At 42.9% G+C, this 8,456-nt stretch overlaps 1 long non-coding RNA gene across 1 annotated transcript; it reads right to left on the bottom strand.

Moving 5' to 3' along the window:
- Positions 1 to 4,359: 4,359 nt before the first annotated feature.
- LOC147731574 (uncharacterized) lies at positions 4,360 to 6,688 on the bottom strand. Its single transcript, XR_015308450.1, has 2 exons — positions 5,134 to 6,688; positions 4,360 to 4,622 (listed from the first exon to the last, which is right to left on the bottom strand). It is a non-coding gene; the product is annotated as an uncharacterized LOC147731574 (long non-coding RNA).
- Between the last annotated feature and the right edge of the window lie 1,768 nt (positions 6,689 to 8,456).

Below are 8,456 nucleotides of genomic sequence, written 5' to 3'. Positions count from 1 at the left end.
AAACCTTTCATAGTCTCCTATGGAGGGCGTTTGACAGGCTTTTCATGTCAGGCTTTCCGACATGAAAAGCTTGTCGGAAAGTGACTAGAGGCCCCTAGCAGGTCCTGCATCCCTCAGTGGCCTTAGGTTGTGGGGACATATGCTGCCCTCTGTTAATCCCTGCACCATGTGGCAAGCACCATAAGGTGACTGCCACGCAGTGCAGGGTTAACAGAAGCTCCCATTTCTCCATGGAAGCTTGAGCTACTGCCAGTTTCAGACCACAGCACAAGCTCCCATAGAGAAATGGGAGCTTGTGACCGAACCATGGGCAGTCGCATTGTAATTGCAGTGTTGGGAACGCTGACCGGAGGTTGGTCGCAAGACTGCAACTGTGTCAGACAAACGCAAGTTTGCTCGACATTGTAATGATGCCCTTAGTAGTGAAATACTTAAATCTGTTAATATCAATCGCTGTAAGAGGCGTCTGAGTAAAAAGTGTGTAAAATATATTTCTCTCATCATGCAAAAATATCGACATGAGGACATTTTTAATTTTCTATAGAATCCGTATTCAAAAATGTATTTCAAGATTTTTTCTTCTTCAAAGATAAGGTAGCTTATTGGGATCACTGGTAACCAGATTTATGCATTTCATCTGTATTAGTCCAAACGGTTCTTTCCATAAAGGATGGGTCACAAGAACAGAATTAAGTATATCGCCTGGGTAGATTGTTTGCATTTAACAAAACCAATGCAAATCAAAATAAGCAAACTCTTATTGCACGCAAATATGTTCAATGGCAAAATACAGTTTTCATTAAGATAAACACTGCTATACATTCTCTTCATGCCCGGCTAGAACGTTAAAAGGATATGTATGGATTGATTTGTATAGTAACATGAGGAACACTAGCTCATGACTTGCACACTTTACATGTGGGAGAAAGATTGAAAAGGGTATTCAGACTTCTTGTTTCACGGAAATTACAATGAATTTTACACCGACATACCAGATGGTTGTAGAGGATCAATGTTATGCTCGATGTTTAAGAGCAGAGATCAGACCGTAGCTGCAAACTATAGATTGATTGCCTTACTGGATATGGAGGTAAAAGACTATGCTCGAATTTCACCAGAACATTTAGAATTCTGGATGGCAGAAAAGGGAATATTGCTATTTTTTTTTTAAACAGGGTTCAGGGCTGGAGCTTCTACCGTAGACAATATTAAAGTTCTCTCTGTCCTTAAGCATAATGCCATTCAGAAGAACAGGCAACCTCTCCTGTTCTGTTTTATAGATTACAGCACAGCTTTTGACTGAGTAGATGGGGCCAGTCTATGGACGAAGCTTGTGGAGTGGGGTATACCATTGAACTTGTTAAGAGCCATCATCTCACTATATAGAGAGGCATGTGTTCGAGTGAAAACTAGTGCAACAGTCACACAAAGTAAAAACTAACAGGGCTAAAACGCTTTTGTGTTCTGGCACACATGTTGTTTAAACTGTACACAGCAGATTTAGGGAAAGCACTGGACGGCTATTGGTTGGTTCCCCACCAATCTAAGCTCAGTAAAATTACAAATAATCCAATACGCCGATGATATTGTGGTCATGGATCACACCAAGTCAGGTTTGCAAAGGGGTTTAAATGCTTTGGGTAGATATAAGGCACGCCATTTATTGGTAAATCAGTCCAAAACGAAAGTCCTGATATTCAGGAGTTACCGTAGGAAGAAGTTGGCAACCTGGCAGTTGGGAGGTCAGACCATTACCATAGCAAGGCGCTATAAATATCTGGGCATGTGGTTAAGTGAATCTTGTTCTGCAGTAGCCCAAATTAAATATCTTAAGAAAGCGGCAGCTATTACTTATGGAATAGGCTAAATAATTTATTAGTAGCACTTATGATTCACCCATTTTAAGAGTTATAAAGGAAACCTTACTCCCAGCATTGCAGTATGGGCATCTTGCCTATCCTGGTACGATGAGCGAAGCGTTGGAGCTAGGTCAGATTAGAGCATATAAAAAAATATTCCATCAGCCAAAACACATCCAACGCTCCAGGTTAAGACTTGAGCTAGGGTTAATAACTCAATCAATTGATTGTAAGGCTTCCTTGTTAAAATATTTTTATCAGGTGTTGAGGGGCCCCCAAGCATTCAGTAAAAAAATATTTTAAATCGATTTATGAAAAATTGGGCAACCCATGGTCTAGTCAACTGAGAGGCGAATCTGTTATTTAAGATCAAGGAGTCCACTCTGGGGGACGGTGCCATCTCTTACCGGACATGGAAGACAGCTATTAATAAGCAAACAAGTCTTCCAGGGAAGAAGGCTTACAGTCCATTGAGATTGAAAGAGGGTGCTCAGCCCTTAACGGATTCCCTTCATGTTGGAAAGCCACAAAAATATTTCTTGGATCTCATTAACAAAATACTTGGGACCAAATCCTATATATGAGAGTGCTTGCACTACCAATAAGATTTCAACCCACATTGGGCTGGCGGCGGGGTGACTAGTGTATGCTAAGCAACAATTTTATGTCAAAAAGAAAAACACAAACACTGTTAGATACTATCATAGGAATTTATTATCCAAAATATACTCACTGTTAATTGGTGAGACCCAACACACAGCAAGTTTCATAATATTAGCCTCCGTGCCTTTTTTAATAAAATCATGATTTTCTTTACGTTAAAACTGTGGAAAATCTGCATTATCAGGAATCATGGTTTTATCGGTCATGTGGTTGCCTGGCCCTAGATCAACAAAGGAGACTACTGCTAAAACCATTTTTTTTGGCAGAGAGTGTTCGGTCTTGTGTACAGGCATCAGCCTTTTGCTCCAGCAGTAGCTCACCCGGAGGGCTGGGGTGAAGTGCTAAATTTGTGAATATTTTAAATAATTTACTGTTTAACACTTGGACAATAGCTTTTCCTCCGAAATAATGTCCGCAAATAACTTATCTGTTGTAGGAGGGTATGTAAGAGCCGATCGGGGGGGGGGGTGTTGGGGGGACAGTGGATAACTAGAATGGATGGGGCCCAGTGGTGAGGTTTAATCCTGCTTAGACTGAACTCTTGGGATTTAAGGCTCCCAAAAGAAGACTGGTACCTTTAAGTTAGGCAAGATCAGAATGCAATAAACATTTCGTCCTTTCAGATTGCATTGCCCCACCGGTCCCAAAGTAAAGGGCTAAGGCATTTATATTCGGCTCATCTGATTATAAATTAGTTCTGTGTATATACTCCTGACTGTTTTAGGAATATTTAATATTGTATATGTATTTTAGTGATAATGAGATGATGTACTAATTGATGGTATTTAAATAAGGGTACTGTATGGGTTATTTGAAGAATGGACTATCGTTGATTATATTGTTAAAGAGTCTTTGAAGGCTAAGGGGCCCATTAGGATGTCTGGCTGATCACCACCACCATGCGGGCGGTGGCGGTCCGCCAGACATCCTTACCCACCCGCCACCCATTTCCCCCTGCCATATTACTATGGCGGGGGGGACCGCGGCGGACGGAAAGACTGTCCGCCGCTTTTCCACCCCGGTCGCGCGGAAAAGGTCGATTAGGCGGGGGGGTGGGGGTACCTGTGGTAACCCCCTGCATTTGCATACGCAATGCGGCAGGCACAGCGCTGTGCCTGCCGCTTTGTGTATGCAAATGCATTTTTAGCATTGTGGCGGGCGGTGCTGAGTACCGCCCGCCACAATGTTAAAAATGCAGGATGCACCCGCCACTGTGGCGGGCGCATCCTAATACCACCCATGGGACCCCCGCCCTTATGGCGGGGGGTCCCATTATCCGATGGGATGGCGGGCGGACTAAGTCCGCCCGTCATCCTAATGACCCCCAAAGTGTTTAATGTTGTCTGATTCTAATGAGATAGATATTTGTTATGGTTTTAATTAACTATACAATAAAGGTTACTACTACAATGAATTTTAGAATTTTTCACGTTCAAAATAAAAATTATATTTTTGGATCCAGGCAATTGAAAGGCAGGTGGTTATTAGTGGATATGACAGATGGATATAATAGACTGCTAAAGGGTAGTGTAAGTTGCAACAAACAAGATAAGAAACAGATTGAATATTCAAGCATAAAAACCTACCAAATCCAACAGACAGTCAAAATCTTCAACTCTGTAGTCAGGAATTCAGCAACATAAAATTCATGCAATACACTGCAAAATAATGAACATGACAAAAATGCATTTCAGTACATAAGACTAAAATGGATTACTTAACTGGGTGCCTCTAAAGGGTGAAAAATGCATATAAACATATGCACACCATGTCAACAGAATTATTCTTCCAATTTATAACCTTACTTAACAAAAAGAAAAACGCAAACACTGTTAGATACTATCATAGGAATTTATTATCCAAAATATACTCAAACTGTTAATTGGTGAGACCCAACACACAGCAAGTTTCATAATTAAACCACTTTTATGGAGGATATTATCATATTTTATCAATGACTAATTTCCATACGAAACGATTTATGCGGCACAATAACTTGCACAGGTCAACGCAGCATGTATTGTGTATTTATCCCGTTCTTTGGGGTACACTTGGATCACTGGAAAGTGTTTTTATACGAATGCACACGAAAATGAAAACCTAAATAAACAAGCAAACAGGACAGAGAAAACACTTGCATTAATAAAGCGTGTACGAAAAGAGGGAAATTCAATAGGTAGAGCACTGTATTAACATTCACCAGTCAACTGGGAGTGAGGTGGGGCGGGGAGAGGAGGGGAGGTGGTGCATAGGAAGAAGAGGGATAGAGACACAGAGGGACAGACACAAAGATGCAGCTTCCACTCAAAATGCTATTTTGGAAAGTCTAACTTCTGGAAAAAATACATGAGCTAAAGTAACATTAACAGGGTAATTATTCAGAAATGCAATTAATATATCCATTTACAATAATTACACGAGGTGTTCAATGGTACACTGGTTAACATGCACAAATATTGTTACTTGTAAATTAACAGTCAGGCCTACTGCATCTGCTTAGGTTACCAAGAAGTGCAAACTTTAGGGGTTTCTGTGTAGCTCATACAGGATTTGAACGTGAATCTGTATTGCCTTGCAAACTAAAAGTGTACGTTCACAAAGCACCACTTACCCAATAAATGCCATGACTGGTCATCTCCGTCATATTGTGCTTCCATTGTACTAGTAGAGTAAGCTATAGAGAGATGCATCTTTCCCAGAACGGATTAAAATAATCGAGGTTTTGTTTTTCTACAAAATCGAAAAAACATGATGCCAGGGCACAATTAAGGTGTCTTTATACAGTCAGTTATACGTATCAATTATGTTTTACCTATCTTACATCAAACTGGTTCATGAGCAATATAAAAACGGATTGACTGCAATGTCAGGGATTTTAACACTAATTAAAAAAACACTTCAATGAGTTCTGCAATATCCTAGTCTTAAATCACTTGACTACAGGCATCAATCAGATAAAGATTATTTTGGTACAAAATTAAAAGTAATGTAATGAGCATATGACCTTTAAGAGACCACAATATTAAAAGTGGCGCTGCAACTTTGGACTGACAATCTTGAAGCAATGGAACAACGTTATATGCAAATGCCAAATGCAAAGAAAAATAACTGCAGATATGAACTGGACTTGGACACGGTATGCCATAGTGCTCATAACAAGTGGCTAGATAAATAGGGGGAGGAGTAGGGTAATAACCGAAACAATAAATGTTTTTGCTACGTACGGAGAGCCTAAAGTGCTCATTAAGTCACTTATAAAGTTAACGTTTTACACCTAGCATATGAAATTACAGGTCATTATGTCAGAAGCACAATTAATGCACAGCTGAGAAAAGTGTACAGGACGACGGGCACAAAGAAGGTCTCATAATGCAAAAATGCTGATACAATTGTAAAAAAAAGCCAACTGGAAATAGATTTATAAAAAGGTGGTAGATGTTCGAATTGGGAAGACAAAAACGTCAAGGATCTGTCAAAGATCAAGCACAAATCAGCATCCTCTTTTGCCACTCTGTAAAGCCTTAATTCTCTCTGCAAGTGCAGTACAGGTCATACAGCAGCAGGCTCATCATTATGCAGATCGGTGTCCGAGTGCAACTGTGATCATTATTAATGGACCCGGGTTACTCTCCAAATTACTAACTTATTCTGCTATCCAGTAACATGCCTACACACCTCTCTCGCCAACTAAGAAGGAACTGAAAAAATATTTGCAATCTTTGATAGCTATTCGTGATCTTATAAACAAGGTAACCAAATTCAGGAGCAAACAGTAGCAGAGCCAACAAGTCGCACCTTTTTGACTTATTGGCTTTGCCAATGCTTTCTGGAAATCCTGCGAAGTACCAGCAACCAAAATAAAAGGCCAATGACTTGCAGGCAGTATGATGCTGCTGGTGACAGCGTTATTCCACGTGCCCGCATGCATAATGAGATGCACACATGTGGGATGACATGAGTGCCATTTTAGTTATCCGTTTTATTTGTGTTACCCTTTCGAGATGGACGACCTCACTTGGCACAAAAGCACTTAAAAAAACCACACACTAAACTGAGAGGCCTGGGAGCAAATACAAGCTGTTTGGACTACCAAAAAATTATACCAATAATATTTTGTTTTAAGAACTTCAAGAGGTGGCAGAGCAATGGACGAGGTGGGCAAGCAAAAAAGCAGGGCCGTTTCTAGGTATTTTGCCACCCTAGGTGAGAATTGAAAAATGCCGCCCCTCCCGTTTACTACCATCACTCCGCATCTCTCTCTTCTGAAGTTCATATCGAGCCCTCCCTTTAGAGCTCCCTACTCTGCACCTCTCACCCCTCCACTGGTTCATTAATTCTCCCCGAGTCTATCACCTATTGTTCCAGTGTTCCTCGTTCCCTTGCAACCCCCCCACCCTGGCCCTATTCAAAAGGTCATTTCCTTCCTGTTTCACCAGCTCGCATCTGTTCACAGCCCCTGCACTCCTGATACTTCCTATCATACCACCTTCTCCCACAATTATTCCCTCATCGCCTCTTTCATCTCTGCTCTTGGTGTTTTTTATCTCCACTAAACTTAGAGTACCCAATATTCCCTCTTTAACCCATGCCTCCCCGTCACCTTTCATCACTTCCTGATATCAGTGGCCCTCACCTTTCGCCTTAATTCAACACTTACCCCTCCCCCCGCTTCTCTAATATACTCCTTTCTCCAGAGCTCACCCATTCTCTCAGCTGTGCCCCCGGTGGCATTGGGAACCCCCCACTTCAGCAGCTTAAGCAGAGGCAGCACTGACCCCATGGAATGGCGAACTTGTACCTACTTAAAAGTGAAAAGGTCGTTTGGGGGCCTCTTCTTCCTGCAAGTAAAAATACCAGCGTTAGGGAATATCAGGAAAGAGGGTGGATGTGTGAAAGGACGGATGCACACATGCAATGACAGGTGGATGGATGGAAACAGTATGGTTGAATGGGGCAAGAGGTTAGTGTATGGAAAGGTGAAGGGGGTGGATGGATGAGTAGAAGGCAGGGGGAATGGATTGACCCTCCGAAGGAAGATGAAAAGCTGAAAGGAACGCTTTTAAGCAGGGTTGGATTAGCAGGCTTCGCAAGCTCGGTGTGATTAGAGGTAAGTTACAAGTGAGGGGTCTTTTAATTTTCTGGATACTCACTTGTGTCCCTTTCTTTAGCACCCCTGCCCTCCATTCACCAGGTCCTGCTCACCCTTTCTTTCTTGCCTGCCATCCCCCACTAGCTTCTCCTCTCCCTGCTTCTGTGCGTGCCATCCCTCCCTTCAGTGGTTCCTGCTCACACCCTGCTTCTTTCGTGTTGCATTGCCCTTCCTTGCTTCCCTAATACACCAGATGTGTCCCTGGTTCTTGCGTGGTTTGCTCTATTCCACTCACCCTTCTTTAGCAGTTCTTGATTTCTCATCTTTCTCCTCAGCTCTCTCATCCCCTTTCTCGTCTGCCACCGCCTCGAGCCCCTCTGCCTCTCCCACATGCACCTGCAAACCATTCTCCTCTTGCTGCTGCCCTACTCCGCTCATTTAGACCCCACACACCCCCTCCTGCCTACTAGTGCCTTAGCAAGGGTGCCAAGGGCCCTACTGTGAGCAAGGAAAACATCCCCCGGGGAGTAAAAAAAAGGAGCTATATTTGGACCCTTCTGTGTCTCGGTGCCACTGCGCCCACTGCACAATTAACAGCTAGGCCTCTGCTGCCCATTTCAGCACCCCTTCCCTCTCCCTCTGTCGCTGCAACGCTGTGCTTTCTCTGCCTTCTCGGCCTCCTAGGGGAAAGGAGCTCCGTGGTTGGAAGGGCTGGAGCGGTAAGCCTGTAGCCTCATGGACTGCCGGGGCAGAGAAAGGCAGGGCGGGTCAGGTGGGTCACAGGAATGGCAGGCCATAGTGGCGCAGTGTTAAGTGGGGGACCAGCGGAATAGTGGATGCAGGCG

The sequence above is a fragment of the Lissotriton vulgaris genome, chromosome 2_1, assembly GCF_964263255.1.
Source record: "Lissotriton vulgaris chromosome 2_1, aLisVul1.2, whole genome shotgun sequence".
NCBI classification, from domain to species: domain Eukaryota; kingdom Metazoa; phylum Chordata; class Amphibia; order Caudata; family Salamandridae; genus Lissotriton; species Lissotriton vulgaris.
Note: the sequence above shows the minus strand (reverse complement) of the source record. Positions and strands in the feature narration are given on the sequence as shown.